This window comes from Episyrphus balteatus, chromosome 3 (assembly GCF_945859705.1).
Source record: "Episyrphus balteatus chromosome 3, idEpiBalt1.1, whole genome shotgun sequence".
Classification (NCBI taxonomy): Eukaryota; Metazoa; Arthropoda; class Insecta; order Diptera; family Syrphidae; genus Episyrphus; species Episyrphus balteatus.
In genome coordinates, this window is record NC_079136.1 from 52,190,408 (window position 1) to 52,211,845 (window position 21,438).

The 21,438-nt window shown below is 28.7% G+C and overlaps 1 protein-coding gene across 2 annotated transcripts in view; it reads left to right on the top strand.

Moving 5' to 3' along the window:
• Positions 1 to 264: 264 nt before the first annotated feature.
• LOC129914075 (uncharacterized) overlaps positions 265 to 21,438 on the top strand; it is a 58,244-nt gene continuing 37,070 nt past the window's right edge. For both annotated transcript variants that reach the window (XR_008772133.1, XM_055993127.1), the window contains exon 1: positions 265 to 1,643. The gene's annotated coding sequence lies outside the window, so the exon portion shown is untranslated. The remainder of the gene's footprint in view (positions 1,644 to 21,438) is intronic.

Here is a 21,438-nt window from a genome sequence, read left to right on the forward strand (position 1 = left end):
GCTCCCCATCGAACCCCACATGCGTACTCCCAACTAATATTCCTTTCTCTTTATCTAAACTTAAGTTAAATTTTCTTCTTATTGAATTGACACACTCTCAGAGACTTTAACAAAGTTAGAAACGACGGATAAACTCTCTTAAATTGTATCTATTGAAGTGTCAGCATTATTCCATGGTAGATATCTGAGGAGAGTAAGTTTTTGTCTTTTACTCAAAAAGCTATGCCCTGTGTGCAATCAACTTGATTTGCTAGTTAAATGCCTCATACTACTGGCATGATGGTTTGTGTTACCTGTTTCGCCACTACTGTGTGTTATTGTACTACCAAACGAACTTACGTAGACTAACCATACGACGACGAAACAATACGAACAACAAACCAACAACAACCAGCACCTGGCCAGACTGTTTTTGGGAGCTGGCTATAGGAGGTTAATCCAACTACCGCATCCAAGTACCTGATCAGTTCTTTCCGAAGAGCTTTGCTAGCTGGTAACTTCGTCGAGTCTTTTTGGTTTTGGTTATTGTTCTTCTTGGTTTTTTCGTAGTCAAAATATAAATTGCTATCAATTTAATACTTAATTGTGTTTTTTTGCAACAAGTCGTTAAATCGAGCTTGGTCAAAGGTTGACATTTAGTATCTTTTCCTGTATATTGTGGGTGAATTTTGCAAACTAAAAAGGTCAAAACTTCAGGAAATATTAACCTTTCGTGTGTATTTGATTTTGATTTTTCAAACAGTTTTGAAAATCTCTCAAAAACGTTTCTTCGGTTAACTTTTCAAAAGTTTATTTACGTTTACCGCGCTTTGAAAACAATATAAAACCTTTTTTTACCAGCATAAATTGTCAAAGTCGCTCATAAAAAGATACAAAAACCTAAAAAGTGGAGTAAAAGTGTTGTGAAGTGCTCGTTGGTGAGCGTGATTGAAATTTAAATATCTGTTAAATAAAAGTAATCGTAATCGTAACAACACAAATTTTACATATTTACGAGTATTTTTCGGTTAAGTGAATACTTGTTCGTGAGTTTGGAGTATAGAGAGTGGATGTGTTTTTTTTTTTTTAATTTTGGATTTTCGTGTCATGCATCCGAGAGATACATTCAACAACCATCAGTGCAGCATTTGAATCTGATTTATTTCAACTCGGAATCATTTAATTAGGACCACATCACGACCTGTTTTGGTAGTTTTTTTTTTGTCTTTTTTTTTCGTCTTCTTCCTCGATTTGTCGGGTTTTTTTGTTTTTTTTTTTTGTATTTTTTTGATTTTATGTCGTCGTTTTATCGCAAAGTTTTTATTTATATTTTGTATTCCTTATAATTCGATCTTCTTCACATTTTTTAATGTAGGCTGTTCTCGATTCGCAACGAGCGAAAAAGAACTTGAAATTCTGAACTTAATTGTTGTCATCTTCTTTAACTGACATTAAAAATACAAGATAAAATTAAATTAAATAAACAATCGTTGTTGGAAAAATACCAAACAGAAAAAAAATTAAATATAAATGTGCTGTATCTTCGAAAACAAGAGGGAGATATTATATCCTTGAGATGCTGAGGATCACATTTTGGCAGAATTAATTCGTTTTTCTGGTTGGAAATTACACAAAAAAAAAAAAAAAAAACAAAAACGAAAAAGGTATTTTATTTAGTTATATCGTTTTTTATTTTGTTGTTGTTGGTTTTATTGATAAAATACACTTTATCGGACATAATATAAAGTTTGGAGATATTAAAAATGCACAATGTATAAGAAGAGAGGTTTATTATTTTTTTAATGTCTTCTTTGTTTGCTTGAGTTTTTTCGGTTTTTTTTTAAATTTTAATGCAAACTTGCAAAGTGAAAGGTGGAATTTCAGGCAATGATGGTTATTGGGTGATAGTGGGTAGATATATACATATATAGGAATAGTAAGTTAAGCACACTTTAATTTCCTGTTTAAATAGAGTCAGTTGTTTGAAAGAAAGGATTAACAGATGTTGATGTGAAGTTGATTTGAGTCAAGATGGTATTTTTAGATGGGAAATTTAAAATTTAAATGCACTTATTTGTATGAAATATATAAGTAGACGAATATCCTAACACTAAATATCCTAAAACTCAAGTTCCTAAGTGGAAAAACTGTTTTTAAATAATAAAAAAAAATTCCCTAATTATTTCAGATTTTTATTTTGACACTAGATGGCGCCCCAAGAGGGTTAAAGTTTTTTCTCATTTGAAATAGGTATGTGTTGACTTATGGGGCTATTTTTGGATGAGGTTCTTGTCTACATTAAACAACGTTTTCAAAAAGGTATAAACCATTTTTCTAGGACCAGGGGTTCAGTGAGGGCATGCAAAATTAAAAAATTAATATTTAACATCGTTTTGCATCTTTATATTTTTACTTATGTCAATACTTTATTTTTATAAGCGTTTGCAAAAAAAAAAGAAAGCTTCAGATGGTTCAAATGTTCATGGTCAATTACTCATGATTGGAAATAAATTTTAAAGAAAGAGCTATTCACCAAGTTTATTTATTTTTTTTTTTTTCAAGAAAACTAGAAAACTATGCCCAGGACTGTAAACGAAAAAAAAAAAATATTTACGTCTAGATTTGCATTAAAAAAATTTTATTCTTATTACAATTAAAAATTTTGGTTTAAAAAAAAAAATTAAAGCAAAATTTGAAGATCAAATATTTTTTTTTTTCATAATTTTCGTCGAATTACAATTTTAACTATTTGGCCTTTTATTAGCTATTTCAACCCGAATATGAAAGATAATGTTAGGTCAAAAAGTCAAAATTGTCAGTAAAAAAATAAATAATTAAAAAAAATTGATTAAAACCAACAGAACAGTGAAACAATGTTTGAGCAGTTTAACATAATAACACATGTTGTTTAGTTATGTTTTGATGCTGAATATAATACATAATTACATTAAAATAAAGTCAATACCATGACTCTAAGAAAAGATTTTTATTTTTAAGTTAAGCACTAAAACACGTTGAAATAAATTTTTCCATTTTTCCTTATTCGAAAAAACACCCTTTAATTCAAAATAATTGTATGAACTATTTAGATTCTTTGCTCTTATCCTAATTTAAAACTAATATTACTAGATTGGGTAGGTACCATTTTTGAAATAGATTTTTTGTAATAATAACTTAATGTGTTTCTTAACTAAAAAAAAAAAACACCCTCTCACCCAAAGGCTCATTTAAATTTTTGTTCAAATTACAAAGAAAATATTTAGACTTAACTTTTTAAACGTCTTGCACGAATCATTGGATTTTTTTGACTCATTAAACAGTTTATTCCACCTCGAAAAAAACACACTTTCACCCAAAATTGTATGAAGTTTCTAAATTCTTTATTCCTTTTCTTGCAACTAAAAAAAATCCAAAAAACGCATTTTTGTCCGGTCAAACCACTAACCCCTTAAGTTGTTGATATTTTATATGAATTCAAATTTAAAAGATTGTATGATTAATATATGTAGTAGAGCTCTTAAAACGATTATGTAAAAATTGAAATCGAGACGACAGTCGATCTTTTTCTGTTTTTGGAATGGGCTGACATTGAACTGATTGATTGGAGATTGTAAACTTTTGTATGCAAATTAGTTGCATACACGTAAAAATAAAAATCCGGAAGCTATACAGCTACAAGTACCCCTAGATTGATTGCTGGGACTAAATTTTATATATGTTTGTAAAGTTGAATTTTAAACACAAGTTCATAACACATTTGGAAAGTGTATCATATATATGTAAAATCTTGCTACTTAACATGCTAAACTACGTCTCAACACCTTAAAGAGTGGTGATTGTAACAAGAAATTGAATTTTTTTTTAGATGAACAAGATAAGATCAAAATAGTTAAAAACAACTAACTTTTTTCTTTAAATTGATTCGCTATTACCCACGTGATTTTACAAGCTGATTAATATTTAAAACATGAAGCATTTGAAATAAAAATAGATTTTACCATATATTTATATAATATGCAATTTTTCATACAAATCTTATTATCCTTATTTGCTTTGATCATAAAGTACCTTCATGTTAAACTACAAAATGTTTCAAAAGCAATATCAATCACTTAAGAGCTAAGTTGTAAAATAAATTCGTACAAAATAAATAAATACAAAATAAAAAAAAATACACAAATAATAATAAAAATTAAATTAAAGTGTTTTCTATTTATTTTCGAAAAAAAAAAATACAAACCTAAGTGGAAAGTTCTAAAAAAATTAGAATAAAGATTTAAACCTTTCAGTAAAGTTTTTTTTTATTTAATACAAACAACAAAATTAGCTTGTGCCCGCGAAAAAAATTCAATATTTACAATATTTAATCATTTGAAAGCAGAAAAAGTTTTTTTTTTTATTAATATTAAAATTGCATTCAAACAATCCTGTTATTAATAACTTTGTGGAAGTTTGTTAGAGATTTTAAATGATACAACTTTTACTGGTTTGCACAGTGTTTTTTTTTATTGTTTTTGTTTAATATGTATTCAATGCCTGGTTCAAATTTAACGTTGTAAAACTAGTTTTGGTTTTTTATCAATATGATGTCAATGGTTTATTTTTGTTTACGTTAGGACAGCACAAAATAATCAATTTTCATCAGTTGTTATTTTTGTAGCTTAATCAATTATTATTTATTTAAATAAATTAGTTGTAAGGTGTACCTCTTAATTACTATTATCGTAAAACACAATTTGTATAACAGATTAATAGAAGGAGAGATATATGAACGCTTATAAAACAATTTTTTTTATTCTTTTCGATAAAATACTATTTTGTTTAATTTGGCACGACGATCACAAAAATCAAAAGCTTGTCTTGTCATCTATGTCTGGTGTTACTTGACCTCCTAAAAGAATTAATAATGGGCAATGAGGTAATGTTTTGAACAATCAAAAATACTACAGGCATTTTAAGTGAGAAGACAAAAAGGCGCTTTTTCTTAGAAAAATGTTTTCAAGATTTATCCGCGAACGAACAAAAATACTGAATTCGAAAGATGGGTTCCAATATTTTTGTATCTTTAATTTCCACCAAATGCCTGTATTTCAATTTTCTACAATTTCCTTGATAATTTTCAAATAGTTTTCAAAATAACAAAAAAAAAAATTACGTATACGTCGCAGTGACCCCAAACAAAATTATTAAAATTCAATATTGCCTTAAGTCTATGTATGTATATAATTGAAACTATTAGTCATTCATGGAAATAAACACTACTTAAAACACTAATTAACTAAACAGAACTGCCTTGCCTTAGCACATTTTTTCGTATTGTTTTGTTTTATTTTCCTGAACTTCAAATCTTCGATAAAATAAATATCAGACATGACTTTTACTCAGATAATGTTGATAAAGGGTCTTAGACTGCACAAGTAAACATAATTAAAAAATTATTTTAACTATACTACGACGAAAAGTTAAAAACTTTTCATGAAAATAAAAGAGACACATTTTTAATTACATGAAGGATGATGTTTAATATTCTTCTTCTTCCTTTTTCTCGGCGCTGTTATGATCTCGATGTCGAGGGGATCATAACTATCCCACGTAACTGCTTCACACTAGTGATCCGCCTGTGGGGTTCGCCGGGTTGACCTCAGAAATCGGCGGCAAGCCTCCCGGTTTTGTATTGTTCCATTTCTAAGGCCAACTGAATGCTGGTGGTTTTGCATTTGCTTGTACCAGGAGTTTTTAGGCCTACCTTTCTTTCTATGTTTAATATTAAACAATACAATTTTTGTTTCATGATTTTATACCACAAAAATATGTAGATATGGACGGACATACATATATGTATGCTGTATATTTTATGAAGACTTATTAGGTCAATAACGAAAAACAATATTCCCTATTCCCTTTCTGATATATTAGACTTTGCTCAAAGGTGTGAGCTCATCAAGCAAAATGATGCAATGTAGGTTCATGTATAGATACATTTCAAACAATAGAACAAAAGGGTAGAGACAAATTTCAATTAAAGGGAAGTAGAAGAACAAGCATTTTTAATTAATTTTTCATATTCTTTTTTAAGATAAACATTCTTAATTAGTCCTTTATGTGGAATATTTTTTGCTATAAAAATTATATATTTCTCTTGAGTTTTTAAAGATAATCATAATCATAATAATTAAATATTTGTTTCCAAAAGTGATATACAAAATAAAAATAAATCATTTTTCGCATATAATAGCGGTAATCGTTTCATCAAATATGATTTACTTCGTTGTTCATAGGCCGATTACTAAAAAAATCCTTCTTATACATGCCAGAAATACCTAGGTCATAAGTTATTTTTTTTTAGTTGTGTGGTTATTTTTTTGATAAGAGTTAATTTTTCAGCCATATGTACTTGAATAGGGTTCTGATTAAAAATAAAAAAAAATGCAGAATTATGTCGATAAAGCAACATTATTTATGTGGACTCTAGGAAATTTTAAATTTGGGCCATATTCATAGACACTGTCTAGGGTGTGTCAAAGCGCTTTACTATGGAATTTACAAATGTAATAGCTTTTTTAAGTTGCATTGCTTATCAAAATTTAATTCTTCGTTTACAATTTTCATTTTTATTAATATCTTTGGCTCGCTAAAAATATAGGAAGAAATTTGGATTTTTATAGATTTTTGAAAATATGTTGTTTCTAACCGTTTTGATACAAACAAAAATTTATTAAAAATTTATAGGCTATCACGTGAAAGATAAAACTTTTAAGCTTATATTTGTTTAAATTAAACTCTTTAAAAAGAAGATATGATATAAATATTAAATGAAGGAAAAAAAAAAATTTTTTTATAAAATGTTTAACAAAAAATAACAATATCATAAAATATCTTTTTGTAAAGCCAAAAACTTCTTCTTTATTTTATGTTTAATGTCACTAACTTGTTTTGAACAAATTAATTTTAAAACTCAAAATTAAAAAAAAATTCAAACCGATTTTTTTCGAAATTTAATGTTCTTAAGAACTTTTTTTTTTAATTTTCTGTAATCAATTTAAAGCTGAAAACAGATGATTTTATAAAAAAAAAAAAATTCCGTTAGTAAGACACCAACTCTTTACTACAATAATTATTATCTCTTACTTTTTTTTTTGTATCAGTCTCTCTCTATAAAATTTCAAAACCAAGTTATGAACAGTTTTTTAAACTTCTACAACTTAGTATTTTTTCAATAACACAACTTATACTTATGATAAGTTAATAAAAAAAATTACGTATCTCTTACTCTAGATTTCGAAATATATTTTTTTTCAAAAACACCTATTTTTTAGTGTTTTTTCGGTTGTTTTTTTATTTTTAAGAATTTTTCAAAGTATTCAAAAAATCTCAAAGTTACAAAAGTAATAGTTATGCAAACATTTAGATTTTTAAAATGATATCTGAGCCAAAAACAGGAAAAAGAATTTTTTTGCCCAACATTTTTTGAACGTTTTCAAGAGTTTTTTTTTTTAATCTTATCTTAATATCAGTTTTTTTTTCAACTTCAACCGATTTGAGCGATCCAAAGACGAACGATGTTATACTTTTTTTTTATATGTATATTCTTAAACATTTACTTTTTTTCGGTCACACAAAAGTGACTCACCCTAGTGCAGGGATGGCGAACCTTTTTAGAGCCTCGTGCCATTTAAAGAAAAATATTTATTTGAGATGCCTTCCGCGTGCCATACAGTTTTGATCTAGGTTTTTTTGTGACCACTAGAAGCAAAAATAATTAATTTTAAACTCAAAATATTGTCAACTTTTCCAATTTCATGTTTCCATTAATTTGGATTTGTTCGTAGTATTGCCCTCCACCTTCTCTAGTTCGATGGATTCCAACTCTTTCATTGTTTCCACTAATTTTTGAGTCGATATCGGACAAGATTGAAGTTCGTTCAGCTACATTACAATTTTTTCAATTTCCAACCAGTTAAATTTAGACATGTTAAGTTTATCAAAGGATGTCGTATCAGGGTCCAAAGTAGACCTAGCATTTCCGATAATTCTTTAATTTGTAAAAACCTAATTACCTACCCATAAAAAACTGTTTAGAACATGAGTATCTTCTTCTGAGAAGAAGAGATTTTTACAGTTTACAAAATCTCAAGAAAAATTTTACTGGAAAAATCGTTGAATGTCGATCAAATGGCAATTGGATTACTTTATTGGTGGAGTGCCGGAAATATTTTATGGCGTGCCACCAATGGCACGCGGGTCTATAAACGACTATGAATATAAATGCCCCTTTGATTCTTGGCCTTTTAGTAGTGCTGCCTCCTACATTATGGATTGTATTTAGGAGTAAAGTACACCCAGAGAAAAAACGCATAGTAATTTTTAATCCGTTCTACATTGAATCAATGGTGAAAAATATATTCATTAATTTTCTAAAAAGTCGTCCTATGCTTAACTTACAGTTTGTCACATCAATTTTTATAAGTGAGATGGCACAGTGGTAAAGCACAAGCTTGTCAACCCAGGTATAGCAGGTTCGATCCCCAGCGGATGCAAGTTTTACTTTTTTTATTTTTTTAATGTGTGAACAACTTTGATTTAATGTGTGAACAACTTTGATTTAATGTGTGAACAACTTTGATTTAAAGTGTGCTACTTTGATTCAATCATTTTCCACTTTAGGCTAAAAATGTAGTGATTTTCCATTGATTCAAAGTGGTTTAGATTGATTTTACGTTGTTTTTTGGCTCAGTGTAAGCGATTATTGTCTTTTTCTGTTCCTTATACTTTTAAAAATTTTTTAATAAAATACCAAAAATCTACTATACGATGATGATGATGCAAACAAACAAGAAACCAAACATTAATCGACGCTGCCTATACAACCTGAGCAAATGTCACGACACACTTTGCCCCCAAAATACTAAATACACGATTAAAATAAAAAAAAAAAAAACAAGTCCAACAAACCAAACAGAAACTGACAATAAACTGCCAAGTAAATGACAATGACTCTTGGGGCCATATTGGTTTGTTGACCTTATGTCATGATCATGGAAATGAAAAAAAGTATTCTTCAAACAAGAAATACCTTATGCCGCACCGCACCATACTGCTGCGCTTGACGGATATGGAATGCAATAAAGACAAATAATATAATATGTCTGTCTCTGAAAGAGTCTGTAATGTAGACACAAGTCAACAAAAAAACTTTAGTTTAACCCCTTTTTTAGATTTCTGTTTACTCAAATGGTTGAAACGTTTGTGCAAACAGGGTAATTATGTGATAATCAGTCAACATACATAATTTAAAATGCAGCTTATAGTATAGTTACCGTTGCCGGTTATTTTAAGCTCTGTTCACATACACGTGTTTTTGAACTGTCATATCATAAATTTATATAAACGAATGTAACCATGCCATTAAAGGGCAAGATCATCACTAAAAATGACTTTTCCTTCAACTTTGACATCGTTACAAAATGAAACTTTTTTTCAGAATACATTCAACTAAGAAATGTAATAGAGTGGATAAATGTATTTAATAAAAAAAAACATCGACTAAAGGAAGTTTACTGACAAGTTAGTAAAAACTATACATCACTGAAACTTCCCGTTTCTAATGAATGATGAAAGACGTTATGTTGCTTAATGTTAATAGTCTCCTGAACTTTAAAAATAAAAAATTGTTTATATACAAAATGACAGCGGAAATATATTATTTAATTTTATTTATTTCAATCGTGTGTGCAGTTTTTCGTTTTGAAGAAGGCGTTTATCATGTTTTCAAAGCCGTTGGCCAAATATGAGAAAGTTAGTTTTATAAGTTTGTTTATTTCTTATTTTTCTTAAGCTATAACCTTGAGTATAAATATTGCGCACTAAAGATACAATGGGTGATAGTAATTAAGTGGGAAGTTAGTTATATTGAAAAACCGTTGTAGTAGCCAATCAATCATGTTGTTGTTGTTTTTTTTTTTTTTTTGTTTTGCTTGGTTATGTTTTGTGGTGTTTCTGCTTTTTAACTTGTTTTTTTTTTTGTTTGCTATCAGGGTATTTTGTGTAATAGATTTCCTCTTTAAATGGTTATAGGCCCAGATATTTTAAAGCATATAAGGTTATAACCCAATGACCGCAAAACTTCAAGGTTTAGACGACAGGGGAGTTTTAACCATGTTTATAATAATTGATTCAATGCCAGGCCTTAAGAAAAAAAAATAAATAAAAATATGCATCATTTATAGTTATTAAAAAATATATATAAAATAATGGCTATAAAGTTCTAATTTTTTAGATTTTCCCTTTCGATCCCTCCGATTAGTTGGGTTCTTTAAAAAATATGCATGTGACTTATTTTTTTTTTATATACAAATTGTGGGAGTATGTTTGGTTTAGGAATTTTTAAACCAAACCCATGATGCATTTTTTTAAACTTTAGCTTTTCCAAGAATCTTTTCAACTAATTTTAATTAAATGAAACTTTATATTATTTTTACTATCAGATTTCTTACTTCTTCTTTCTTTATAATATTTTATCCAAAAAGACTGTATGTTTTCAAGAAATCATAGTATAGATACAATGAAGCCAACACTCTACAAATTCTACCTTAAAATAAGATGATGTCCGCACTTTAAACCCCAACCCTCTAAAAACTCCACAATAAGTGGAATCCGCTAAAATTTAAGGTGAACTTCATTTCATTTTAATGTGAATTTTTATATTAAAAAACCGACAAAAATAAAAATCTGAAAATTTAAGTCCAACTTTAGCTTTAGTTTACTTATACCCAACAGCCAGATAGCATGTCGTTTTTTTTTTTTTTTTTTTTCAAATGTCTTTATAAAAAAATAAGATGATTCCGCACTTAAATTAAGTGGATTTCATTAAAATTTTTAATTTCAAGAAATTAAGATGAATTGTCCGCTTAATTTAAGATCAAAGTCATCTTAGCAAGAAACCATACAAAAATCCGCTTTATTTAATGTGGAATCCGCTTTCTTTTAGGTGGTCTTTTTTCTCCGTGTAGTTGGTATTTATTCTAAAAAAAAAAAAACAAAATCTTACTATCACAATACCATCTCATCAATTTTAGGACTTCTTCCACTCAGTTAAGTAGAAACTAAAAATGAGCTTTAAATATTAAACTAAACTTTGTTCTCCAACAGATAAAATTGTTAAATATAATGTTTAAACTCTTCCATGGAAGCAATTCAATAAAAAAAAAATTAAGTTTCATGTTCCACATAATTAGTTTTTGTTGTCAATATACATATAGAACAGAAGGGTCTCATTAATTATTTCGTATTCAATTTACCAAGTCAGAGTTCCACCTCCGAGAGAAGGTAGTTCACACAGGCATAATAGATATCACACAATGTGCAATTTAAGTGAGATTTCTATTGAATACCCCAGAACCACAAAATGGATATACCCGGCAATCACAAAAAAAAACAGACTATACAGCTTAGCCAGAAACCTACAATGAGGACGAGAGGCTAAAGAAAGTAAAACTAGGTTAAGAACAAACTGGTTTGCCCTATCTTCAATGTGTTTGTTTTTCCATTCTATGTACGATAAGTATGCCTTTTTTTGTTGTTGTTGTTGTTCAAACTATAAAGTGACTTCTGTTGCTTTAAAGTTGGTTGTTGTTGTCGTCAGTATAGTTTAACTGGCTGTTGTTATAGAAGATATTGAAGTGCAAGCTATGTGTAGAGAGATGCAAGACGTTAACGTTTGTTGTGCAAAGAAAAAAAAAGAACAAGAAAGAATGCTCATAAATTTGTGTGTAAATGAAATAAGATCAAATAAGAAAGCTCTTTCGCGCAGTCAATGGACCATTTTATGAATTTCAGTCAGATAAATTTATATACCAGTTTGTAGACGTTTAAGTGAGTTGTAGGAAATTATAGGGAATTATTTGGATAAAATAAATAAAATAACTATCTGGGTACAGCATAAAATATGTCAAATCATAAAATTCATGGTAAAGTGAATAATTTAATGGAAGTGTCATTCTTAGCACAGATCTTAAAATTTAATAGTAAACGTGTTCTAGCAGTAATCTAGTTTTCCTAGAAACTAGTTTGATAGTTGTTTATAAGGAAGGAAACTCTCATACTAGCCCTTGAAAAAATTAATCATTCTGATAAAGAATTAATATTTGTTGTAAACAAATGAGGTTAAGATCTTATGATCTTCTAAAAGGATCTAAAGTTTTTTGATAAATTAACCCAAATTCTCCCGGAACAGTGTTGAACATTTTTAACAAAATCTCTTAAGATAGCTATTAGTAATTTTCGTAAGAATAGTTAATATTTGAAAATTTAGATCTTAGATTTTTCTTGCTCATTTTATAGAAAAATTAGAAGTAAACTACAATTCATTTGAGAAGAATTATACCCAAACAAATCAAAAGTTCATCAGATATATGGAAAAATGTCATTTTGCTTCCGCTTTGCGAAATAAACCCGGACTTTGTTAAAATATAAAATTAATTTCCAAATTCGTTTTTATACCATTTTGTAGATAATTTAATTTAAAAAAAATAAAGGTATTTAATAAGAACGATGCCAACATCTTTTCCGAGATGGCGGCCGCTTCCGCCTACCTATCATACCAACGAATTGACTTTTATGATAAGGATATTTACCCGAATACATTTTATTAAAAACAAGTTAGTCCCGTAAAAAGTGCGATTTTATTTACTAATTTGCATCGGGCTAAAGTGTTTTTATTTTTAATGTGTTTTAAAGAATAATAAGTGAGATCTCTACTCTTCTAAATTAGACTATAAATAAATAAATGTTCAAAGAACATTTAAAAGGAAAAATCTTTTTTTTTTACAAATCGTCGTCGGCGGAAAGCAAAATTGTTCTAAATCCACTTTTTACCGAAAATGAGATAATGATGCTGTTTTACTAATTTGAGGGTGCTCTTTCCGAATTTGAAAAGCGTTTTTGTTTAAAAAATTTCTCCAGCAGATAATATAATTTAATGGGACATAGAACAAAAACAGGTAAGAAGCCTTCTGAAAATGAGACCCAGTAAGTTTTCTTGATTGTTCTAAGTCCCATCATATTTTGTTCTAAGTCCACTTTTTATTTAAGGAAAGTGCGTACTTGTATAGGAATTGTTCTATGTCCAATTTTGGGTTTTTAGTTTTTAAAAATATTAAAAAATAGTATGTATTTACTTATGAAGGAAGTTTGTATGGTTTATTCAAAAGGAAAGAACAAACTTTATAAAAAACATAACTTCATTTACCGACAAGCAAAAAAATGTCGCTTTCAATAAATTTGGAAACTTAAAAATCGTCCCCTGTAAAATTTACTTTTTGTGACTTAGAAAAATTTTGCTTTCCGCCGACGAAATGGCATTATGTAAATTTCAGGATAACTAATTGTCTACGTATTCCAGTTTAAAGGTAAAAAAAAGAATGATCAACAAAGGTCAGCTTGTAATAATAATTGCTCACATACAGAGAATTTGCATCACCACGTAAAATTTCTCTATAAAAAAAGATTACACATACGCCATAGTGTCCCACTAAACAAAACAAATAAAACGAAAAAATGAAACTAGATATTTACTAATCAATGACCATTAACTGATTATTATCAAAATTATATAGTTTTTCATTCGAAATCAGTAAAGTTGTTTACATATTTTATCTTCTCAAAATATAACAGCAAACATGTAACGACTAAAAACAGAATTTATGGCATTTATCTCAAAATGTTTAAAATATCAATTTGAGATAATACGGCAGAATAGTCCATATGCAAAATTGATCATAAAATGGTGTTTAGTAATGAAAGTTTGTGGTGGATACTTATTATTGGGTCCTGGAGTCGTAAAAACGTTAAGATACATAATGTGCATTTATAATATAATGAAGTACTTAAAAGGACAATAGGTGAAATTTATTCGAAAACTATTTCGAAAAAAATGGAGCAGACATACAATTTTAAATTAGAGCTGCATTTGTCAAGATGATAAGGAATTTAAGTAAGATTTTTTTTATCGGGTTGGGTTGAAAATTTAGCAGGGGTCAAAATACTTCATAAAAAAATTCAAATTTCAAAATTCTATTTTACATAATTATACTTTCAAAATTCTACTTCACAAAATTCTTATTTTCAAATCTGTTTCATTAAATTCTGATAACAATAAAGAAAAAAAGAGTGGGCAGGTTCAGAAACGTTAGGGAATAAATATTTAGGTAATTTCTCGGTCTCTGACTGGTCAGCTGTCAAAAAAAATCCTTCCAATTTAGGTAATTTTATTGGAAAGCTGACTGGAAAGTTAGGCAAGAAAATTTTCCCTAAAAATTTAGGAAAGTTTTTTTTGTCAACATGACAGGAGATTGTTTTTATTTAAAGAATTAATTTAGCAAAATTAAATTTATTTGTGTGAAAAACAACTAAAAAGTTTATTATCGGTTATAATTAATTTATTTATTCATTACAGCTAAGTGAAATTTGGTGTCTTACCCATGCGACTGGTAAAATTCTTAAATAAATTTCAAAATTTGACAATAGCATCACATCCAAACTAATTTAGTCAATTTACTCAAATTTTCGTTCAGAAAATGGCGTTGCCTAAATATCTAGTCCCTAATATTTCCTAAACGTGCCCATTATGTTTAGACAGTTGAAGTAAAAAAAAAAAACAGTTAGCTCTAATTTTGAGAGTGCTAAAGTTTTGTAAAATAAAGAATATTATGGCACCAATTATGTTGTACACTATGTGGCGTATGAGTGTTTTTTTTTCTTGAAAACTAATTATAGTAATTGCCATTTTCGTAAGTTAACATTATGTGTAGTTTCAACATTAAAATCTATTTAACTGACCAATTTTTTTGGTTAGCTTTAATATTTTCTCCATAAGTCCGAATCGTGCCTGGTTCTTAAACATAAGTGACTTAAACGATTATATCGTGGACACAAAGCCAAAACCGCAAATCTGCAAAATTGTAGTTTTGAGAAACACGGCTTCAAAGTCTTGGAAACTCATGCAATCCTATGGAAACTAGTGCAACGGAAATTGATATTTAAGGCTCTTAGGCAACAGATGGAGGATTGGGATCGAGCCAGTAAATAGAAGGACCCATGATAAATAAAATGACGTATTAAAGTGAAAATGTCAAAAATGCAGATTCGCGGTTTTGCCGTTGTACCGACGATATTAATTCTAGCAAATAATCTCATCACTGTTGGAAAAGACAGTATAGTCAAACCGGATGAGGATTTTCTTATTTTTCTTCAATTCAAATCAATTATGACTTTTATTAATCAAATTTTCTTGTTCATAATTTGTATAACAATTCATTTTATAACATGGCTTTACGCCGTCTGCCAGAGTGACAACTTAAGTTTTTTTTCAATTCAAATAATAAAAAACATATAATAACTCATGTAATAAAGCGTACTAGCCGACCCCGCACTCAAAATTCGAGTGCCAATTGTAACTTTTATTTATGCTCAAATAAGCACACTATATAAATCACTTTATTTACTACTAAGAATATGCAACACTTAATTTTATTCGAAATTCGAGAATGTCTTCGAAGGTTCTCGTCTTTGCTTTTAGAAGTTTCCACTTCCAGAAGGGAGAGGGCGTGGTTCAGCACATTTGTTTTTGTTTTTTTCCTCAATTTTAATTTATTGTTTTTATCTATTTCGGTAAAAAAAAAATAAATAAAGTATATATTCTGCACATCTAGATAAAATTTCCTATCGTTCGGTATATAATTTATGCCCCTTCGGTTTTTTTGGGCCTCGTATTTTGTACCACAAAATAAGTGTTTGCCGTTTTATTATATGATTCTAAAATAATTCATCAATAATTCTTCTTCTATAACGTAAGGCCCGAGTGATGTATTTATAAAGGTCGTTCCATCCTTCGCCATTTAGTATGTTGTGCATTTCGTTGTTTGTAAAATAGATTTTGCCGTATACGTCCCTTCTGATTTCAATCAAGATAGGGCATCTACCTAAGAAGTGCAGCACGTCCTCTTTCTCTCTCATGTTGCATAGGCCACAAATGTTTGGGAGATCGGTTCTATTAGGTACGAAATTGAGTGATATTATCTCTGCTCTTGTTTTGAAAACTATTGTTATCAAAGCTGTTGGATATGTGGGGCTGAAGTAATTATTGTTGCACAGGTTGTGGTTGATAGAATTTCGGTTTGATAAATATCTACCGTTTTAGAGTAATCTCTCTAAACAAATAGGTACAAAACAAAAACTTTGAAATTGTAAATAGAAATTGACTACTGCGTATCTACATTCTACACAACAAAATAAATGTTTATAAAATAAATTGCACGACTGGGGTCGCACGTACTTGCTCTTATGCTTAAAGTAACTAAAATGTTAAAGCTTTTTATTCAAGAAATTTAAAATTGATATTTTGAAGAAATTTCATAAGTACCTAGTATAAAAAAAAATAAATCTGTTTTTATAATTAATTAAACTCCGTTTTAAACTATCTTAAAAAAAATAACAAATATGCCATTTTATTTCTTGTATAAAAAGGTATTTTTAGAAAAAAATTTTCGAAAATTGTAGGAGCCGTTTTTTAAAAAAATAATTTTTTATGTATAAAAATTTTTCAACATTTTTCAAAAAAAAAGTTGGTATGCCATTTTGAAGAAATAAATAATTTACACATAAAAACTAAATTTCAAAATTTTTCGTTGATTCGTTTTGAAAAAATTGATTTTTCAAAAAAAAATTTTGAAATATTTTTTAAAAAACCAAAAATGCGTTTTTTGAAAATTTTCTAAAATTTTAATATTATCTTTACTTACATACTTTTGTATAAAAATTTTCATTTAAATCGGGTTAATGTTGTACGAGATATTCAGAAACGAAAAAAACCGTTTTATGACAGGTACCGTTAATAACGGTACAAAAAATATTTTTTTTATTTAAAAAGTTGGCTATTATGTGTAGTACTACACACAAAAATTTTAATCAAAATCGTTAGAGCCGTTTTTGAAAAAAATTTACTTTTCTATTTCCGTTATATGGCAGGTACCGTTAGTTTTGGTCATAAAAAAAAAATTTCAATTTCCCCTCTAGGGAATCACCAAAAACTGCTAACTACCAAGTTTGAAGAAAATCACTTCACTCATTTAGGCTGCAGCTCCAGATAGAGACAGACACACAGACAGACAGACAGACAGACAGACAGACAGACAGACAGACAGACAGACAGAATTGCCGGACCCACTTTTTTGGCATTCTCCATCATCGTAATGTCATGTAAAATTGTTATCTCGAGTTCGATTTTTTTTACGAATCCTAAACTTGCCCTATAGTACCTATATCGCAAGTAAAAATTTGCAATTATGGGTATGTCCTTTATCCACATAATGTCATATTTTAATAAATATCTAGTTGTTTATTTGAACATACGCAACGATATAATCATTGTACTATACCTACCTCTTTTTCTTATTGTTTATTATCCCAACTCACGCCCTACTCTATTAAGGGAATTTATTAGGGAATTAGGATACCAGGTCATCCATATTCACGTGGAGAGAAAACACACCTTAAAAAAAAAGAAAAACTATACTCATACTGTGTATGTTTATTTTTCACTCTTAGTTTCCTCTTCTCCAATAATTGAAGGTAGGGCTCTCTTTTTTTCTACCTGTCAGTACTCTTTGAGTTATTTTCATATACTAAAGTTATTAAATAAATAGCAAAAAATAAAATTAAGAAAAAAAAATTAAACTAAACTAAATAAATTGCAAAATGCCAAGTGCACACAACGATGACGGGCTTGGGGCTTCTTGAGTTTCAATTTCAATTTCATTACTCTGAAATAGCTAAAGCAAGTCATATCATTTTTCAGTTTTTTTTTTGTTTGTTTATTTCTTAAAGATTTATGTTCAGTCCAGTAGACATACAGAGAGTAGCTCTAAAAAGCATCATTATATTGTACTACTTGTAACCAGTGATACCACTTTACTTCAATTGAAGTAGATCTACTTCTTTTTTTCAAAAAAAATTTAAATCTACTTCCTACTTCGCACCATCACAAAAATATCGAAATCTACTTCATTTTAAAATATCTGTTCCAATCTACTTCAAATGATCAAAATATGAGCCAAATCTACTCCTTTTTTCAGAAAACCAAATATTTGACTAAATATTGTTATAAAATAATTTATAGAAACGTGTTTGCACAGAAAATATGGGGTTTGAAAGAATTAAAATGTTTGGTTTTAGTTGTTTTTGCTAATTAAATTATTTAACTTAAATACCTACATTTAATAGAATTATTTTTTTTATATAGATTTGTATAAAAAAAAGAATATTTTGAAATCTACTTCGATTTTTCTCAATTTACTTCCATTTTTTCTTCAAATCTACTTCGACTTTTTTTCTGCAAGTGGTAACGCTGCTTGTAACTCGTATACTTAAGAGTATCTATGAGTATGTATATAGCCTAGAGGTGAAGTTTAAAAGGGTTTAGATTCAACAAAATGATATTAGATTTCATCCATACATAAAAACTTTAATTCAAGTTTGTGTTGGTGTTTTTTTTTTTTTTTATTTTTTAATCCAAAGTACTTAGACTAACTTTTAATTTTATCTACTTCTACATAATGGTAGTGAATTTATCTAATCATTTTAACCATTTGTATCTTGTATCTCTGGGGGATTAAGCTTATTTTGTCTTTGTATTAGTAAACAAAATGGCCTTCTTAGTTTTACCTAGTAAAATTGCTAATTGTTGTTTTTTTTTTCTAAATAGACGTAGGTAGTAGTACCGTTTTTTAACTTAAGTTTGTCTTAAAGTTAGTTTCTGATTTGATGAAGGAGGAGGTTTTTCTTCTACAAGAGATTAAAGTTAAAGTATATCGTATGACTATTTAATTACAGTGAATTTGAAACTTAAGCTAGTTGGAAAATTGGGAAATATTTTATGGTAAAGTGGAACAAAGATATTCGGTTCGGTCTGTGTCTACGATGCAAAACGGTAAAGGATTAATGTCTTTTTGGAAACACGGCATATTAACTCAGAGTATTTTCAACTCTCAATTTTCATATTGGCTATAGAAGTCACGCATACGGAACGAAATCGAACTGGAGGTTTGCATCAGACAAGGCATGATAGAATTGAATCTCAATAAAATTGTCTGTTTGCATTATTTCAAGATGAAACGATAAAAAGTCGTGGGGGAAAGTGGTCTTAAATGGCCCCAGGTTAAAATGACATCCTTGCTAGAAAACGTAGAATCGAACAGAATTAGAAAGTTTTGTGAATACCAATCCTAGTTTATCTGGCAGCACTGACATATAAGAAATTTTAGAAACTTCAAGCCATTATTTTAAATTTGAACGGTCAAACTGCCTCCAACTATATCAAAAAGTAGATCTACTAAAATTTTCTGAAAAATGTTTTTCTTATTAATTTACTGAAATAAGTTGGCCTAGAACTATTTAAGTTTTATCGGTATTAAAACTTAAATAAACTAAAGGGGTAAAATGACCTACTTAGCACTCGGGCAAAATGGCATAGTGATAAAATGGTTGATAAAACGATCTATACAGATCGGTAGTCCTGGGGCCTATTTCTCGTCGAGCTTCATCAACTAAATCAGCTACATTAACGACTTTAAACTTTAATATCTCAGTCCCATTGGACCGCACGGATGAAATTTTAGTATTTTTGAATTATTCCGACCATAAACAATATTTCCCAATACAAAATGGAGCTTTGCTATTGGTTTTTAGGGTCGTCCATGTAGTAAATGTAGCTGATATAGTTGAGAAACAGCCCCCTAGAGCCGTAAAGAAAAAAGATATGGGTTAGAAAAAGCATGCAAAAGATTCGGAGTTCCAAGACCTACACTAAAGAGACGAGCAACCAACAAGAACAAGATTCTGAATGGCTCACAGAAATGTCTGGGAAGGTTTAGCACCTTGTTTCCAAGCAAAGGGAAAAGAAGCTCGTTGAAAAACTTTTAAAGTATTTAATAATAAAGTTTGAATGTAATTTTATATTATCCTTAAGGGGGACATTAAAGGCATTAAATTTGGTAATTTTTGCTATATAATTAAAAATAAAATCTCTATAGATACTACTCTTATTGTTTTTATAAGATATAAGAAATGTATTAAGCAGCACTTTATTTTTATTTTTAAACTGGCTAGACTATAATTATTATAAAAGAAAAAAACTTGCAAAAAAGATTAATGAGCAAAAAAAAACACAATTCTAGATAATTATTTTAAATTTCCGGTAAAAGTTAATCGATAGGCATTGAAAATAATTATCATATTATTTATTCATGATCACATTAATCAACGCTTTAATTCTCCTCTCATCATCAGAACCAACAAACGTTCATTTTAATATTTTTTTTAACTTAAATTACGTAATCGTTTGAAGAGCAGCAAAAAAAAAAAACAAGATCATAGATTTAAAAACATTCATAAAAAAAAAAAAATATCTTCACATAATTAACTTCAACAACATAAATAACTAAAGCAATAAATGTCTTTTGCTGTCCAAATTGGTCTTAGTTTTTTTTTTTTTTTGGAAACCAAATGGAGCCTTAACCCGGGGTGATGATTATTATTTTCGATTACCAACTTTTTTTTGTTTTGTTTATTGTTTTTATCTTCTTCTTTGAAGGCCAATACTTTGCGAAAGTAACAAAATTAAAAAAGTTTTGGGTTCAAACTAAGGTTAAGTTTGGTTTATATGAAGAATATTGTTTTGCAATCAAAAATTTAACTAAACAAGGTTTTATTAGAAATGTACAAATAAACTTGTGTCTAAGTTTTATTGAAATGGTTAGAACACAATCTTGGAGATTTAAAACTTCTTTTTTTCAATTTGAACGATAAAATTTTGATTATTGATTAGACATGAACATATAAGCATTTGTTAGCTGAATTGGCAACATAAATAAAAAAAAAACCTACGAAACAACAAACAACTAATGAGATTCACTTTTCTCAAAAGATACCTTTGGAGATCACTTGTCAAATTTATTCAAGATACAGTATCTCAGAAAAAAAACAAGAATTTGAACATTGAGTTCCCAGAACACAATTTTTGTTTGCCCAAAACTTGTGTTATAGTTTAATTCTAGTGATCAAACAGTTGTAGAATCTATATTCAGTGACTGCCAGTATTTTTTTTTAAATAAAAATGATGATTTTCCGCTTAAATTAAGTGGATTTATTTTAAATTTGTACAATCAAGTGGAACAAAGAAAAAGAAAAGAAGATTTGTCAGCTTAATTTTAGAAGGAAGTTATCTTGGCAAAAAACCATGCAGAAATCCGCTTAATTCAATACGAAATCCGCTTTTTTTCGGTGTTTTTTTTTTTTTTGTGTAGCTTTACAAAAAAATTTTTGCACTGTGTTGCAGGTGTTGCCGTTGTTTTTAAATAATTTTTGTTCATTTTGAAGCCAAGTTTCTAAGAAGACGGGGATAGAGAG